Source organism: Amblyomma americanum, chromosome 1 (assembly GCF_052857255.1).
Source record: "Amblyomma americanum isolate KBUSLIRL-KWMA chromosome 1, ASM5285725v1, whole genome shotgun sequence".
Lineage (NCBI taxonomy): Eukaryota > Metazoa > Arthropoda > Arachnida > Ixodida > Ixodidae > Amblyomma > Amblyomma americanum.
The window spans coordinates 9883703-9887699 of record NC_135497.1 but is presented as its reverse complement, the minus strand read 5'-3'; the positions used below and the strand labels follow the sequence as shown (position 1 = coordinate 9887699).

At 44.3% G+C, this 3997-nt stretch overlaps 1 long non-coding RNA gene across 1 annotated transcript; it reads left to right on the top strand.

Moving 5' to 3' along the window:
* The first annotated feature begins 3132 nt into the window (after positions 1-3132).
* Positions 3133-3553, top strand: LOC144130475 (uncharacterized). Its single transcript, XR_013314107.1, has 2 exons — positions 3133-3237; positions 3314-3553. It is a non-coding gene; the product is annotated as an uncharacterized LOC144130475 (long non-coding RNA).
* The last annotated feature ends 444 nt before the right edge of the window (positions 3554-3997 follow it).

The following is a 3997-nucleotide window of genomic DNA, read 5'->3' as shown; positions in this document are numbered from 1 at the left end:
GCGTAGTCGTCGGCTGTGGCAACAACCAGCGTAAAAGGAAAAACATCGCCGATAGCACTTGCGCCAAGCATGCTGTGTCCAGGTCTCAGTGCGGGTGTGACATGCTCATGTTGCACCGATTTCCCGTCGACCCCGAGTTGAATCGTCAGTGGAAGTCGCTGGTTAACAGAAAGGACTTTGCCCCAACTACAAACTCGCGCGTCTGTTCCCTGCATTTCGTCGATGGCAAGCGAACGGAGCAAAACCCACTGCCCATGCTGAATCTCGGCTACGAGCGAAAGGCGAGTACAATTATTGTCGTTTTACGTATTGTAAACATGCAATTTGCATGCTGCAGAGCTTTAAATGTTTATTATGCTGCATTTTGCGTGCGTAAAAGCACGGATAGCATTTGTCACTTTTTTTTTTCCCATCGCTTGCTCCATCACCGGGCACGTTTAGCGACAGCGGTGCGATATGCGCTGGTTGGCCGCAGATTGAACTTAAAACGTTGTCGATAACGTAAATGTGCAGCTTGACAACTTCACCACCGCCATATGTGATGTACAAGAGCGCTTTTTATTTCCGTTAATGGAAATAATAATCGTTTCATGTCATCCACGGCCGCATACGCCTGATGCGCGATGACCGGGGTCCACCACCTGTCAAACGAAAGGTCAGATCGTTGAGTCTGTACATGGAAATGCTGGAACTCACGTTACATTTGATGGGAATAACGTGCTACACAAGGAACAACAACAACTGAAACGACGACGCTTGGACAAGCGCCCTCGTTTCAGCTGTCGTTTTTACTCGTGTAGCGGGTTATTCCCATCAAAGTCCAAGCGCCGTCGTTTCAGTTGTTGTTTTTCCTTGTGTTACACGTTATTCTCATCAAATGTACAACCAACTAGCCCACATTGCTGTCTTGCTAGCTGTTGCTCACGTTACACTTGTTTCGCATTTTAGAGAAAGAAAGCCCAAGTGACGAGTCCAAAGCATCTGATGCAGTTCAGCAGACGCCACCGCACAATGCAAGAAATGCGCATTTATTATTTCACAATATTGTGAACATTTATCGGGCTTCTACAGGAGCGGGCTGAGGTACAGACAGGTGGCAAGGTGTTTCAAAGCAATAAAAACACAGCAGTCTCAAACGTTCGGTTCAGACGAATGCACAGCTGTGAAATTCGAGCAAGAAATGAGACTCGTGTACAAAAAAATATAGAACAGCAATTTCACAAACGCGAGTCTTCTAGAAAGATCATACAGCGCAACAAAGGCATCAAGTACCATATGCAGTTATACATTGGCAGGCAGATGGCTTTATGCACGTATCTATGCTGATGCCACCATGTAAAGCAGAGAAAAGAAATTGTGCGGTGCACTGGCTTTCAGAGCTCATGATTTTGTGTATTGTGCAATTTGTTGCCTAAACAGAGTGTAGCACTGCGAGGGAAATTTTCTTAAAATATTTGAGCATGCAAGAGGCCCTATGCAGAGTGACGTCTGGAGCAGCACACTCACGTATGGCACACAAAAGGTGTGAGGCATTTGCCATGTCATTTGCACTGAACCAGTCTCGACAAGCTATGACTGTTCTAGTGAAGCCAGAGTTATTGTACGGAGAAGCTTGTTAAGCATCATCACATGCTAGATAATTTGAGATCAGGGTTATTTGCACTGTTTCATAACATTTCTCATCCAACACAGAAGATTCCACAGCAAGCCTGTCCTCAGTCAGCAAACACAGTGTTAGTGTGCATTCACTATTTGATGCTTTGCAATGTGCTCAGAAAGTAGACTCACGGCTAATGTACTTCTCTGTTGGCAGGTTGTTTGTATCGGACATCACTCGGTCAGCCTGCCTTTCAGCCACGGAGTGAGTGTAACTATGCATGCTCTCATCATTCCTTTGTTGCTGAAGCTAAATTGCAGCCATCTGTTGCACTTTCTTTTACAGGTTATCAGCAATGTTCAAGATGCCTTTGCAACTAGCAACAAACTAGATGTAAGCATGCATGCACATACAGGTCCACTGCATACTGAAATAGGCCATTTTTGCCATTCTTGTGTTTGTCTGCCAGCAAGTTGTTAGACTCTCATGGCTATAACTATCAAATCTGTATTAATTTCCAAAAACGAGCTTGCTATGCAGCAGTAAACTGGATATAAGCTTGCATGCTGTCCGAGCTTCCAGACTGTCGTTTCTGATGTTGCCTGTTTTTTTCTAGCAGGTCTCATTGAAAACTGATGCTGCTTCGTCTCGCCTGGACGCTAGCTTTGAAGAAACAACTGTGAGTGCTCATACAAAGTTCACTTTTCCAACCAAGACAACCTGCATTGCCTTCGTGTTTTTCTTTTCCTGTATTTCTCCGATAGATGGCCGCTGACCAACAAAACAGCAGTTTGTCAAGGGAGGAAACAGAAATGAAGGTAATTTATAAGAAAATGGATCCTGAAAACAAGATACAAGATTGTTTATTATTTCAGGTGGAGAAGAAATACAACTCTACACAGTGGGAATTGGAGGAACCAGTCCAAGACCACACATATGCAGACACAAAAGACAGTTGAAACACTCCTCTTACAATGAGAAGCATTCATTTTCAGTACTTAACGCCACAGGACGTACACTTCTACACTGGCCTCCCGTTTGATGCTTTTAATAAGCTCATTCTTTTACTGAGGGCCAATGGCACAAAAGTAGGGGGAATATTGAGTTTAGAACAACAGCTGTTGCTCACACTTATGAGACTAAGACTTCGGCTCCTCTGTGGGGACCTTGCAAGAAGATCCGGCATTTCAAATGCGACAGTGTCAACAATATCCTCAAGTATGATGTCCACCTTGGCTAAAGTAATGGAAGACATAGTGGTGTGGCTGCCTCGGTCAGTAGTTTATGACAGTATGCCGTACACCTTAGTGAAGAATGGCTACGACCACACAACATGCATATTTGACTGCACTGAGGCGTGGTTGCAAAGACCCAAGAAATTAATGGCAAGGGCACAGAGCTACAGTGCATACAAAGGGTCAAATACTATCAAGTTTTTGACAGTCATAGCTTCCAATGGGCTAATCATGTTTGTATCAGATGTATATGGTAGAAGGGCCTCCGATAAATACATAGTCGGACATGTCGCGTGGAGTACTATTTACTGCCAGGCGATGAAATTATGGCAGATCGTGGATTCAAGCTTGAGCCACATCTTGAAGCACAAGGAATCCGCATGAATGTGCCGGCCTTCACCAGAGGTATGTAGACTGTTCTCTACATTGCAAGCTTTCATGCACCTCTGGGTTTGAAATGCTCATATTTGTTGTCTTTTAGGAAAGAGTCAACTGTCTGAACAAGAAGTGACAAAAACCAGGCGAATTGCCTCACTGCGCATCCATGTGGAACGCGCTATCAATCGGATAAAGACTTATCGAATTTTTAAGCAGGCTTTGCCTATCAAGTCAAGGAAGCATATCAACACGATTGTTTTCGTTTGTGCTGGCCTGTGCAATCTGAAGGGCCCTCTGATCAAAGAGCAGCAAGAACAATAAAGGTTCAGCTTCAATGCCAATATTGTTAGGGCTTGACTCATTTATTTCAAATGCTAACGTGCGATTAACATGCTAAGAAAGCAAAAAATGCAGAACACAGGCATCACTAACAGTGCACTCTATGGCTGCTGCATCTTCAGGAGACAGCTGTGCAAGGAGGAGGAAGTTCCTGCTGTGCATCATCAGCCTTGGTTATATCCACTGCACCATAAAGGCATTGTCCAGCTGAGACTTATGTTGTCCTCGTAAATTTACCAACCGACTCCCTTCACAGCCTAGGCAATATTATGCTCTCAAAAAAGCTTTCAAGATTATTAATGTAGGTTTCCATGAATCCTTCATCTCTCTTGACTGGAATCAATGCTCCCCCTTGGTCTACATGCAAGTACAGGTAGCAAACAGTGCTCCTTACCAGGTTCAAATGCAGCTGTGCCTGAACTTGGTAGTAGTATTTATGTGCTGCCTT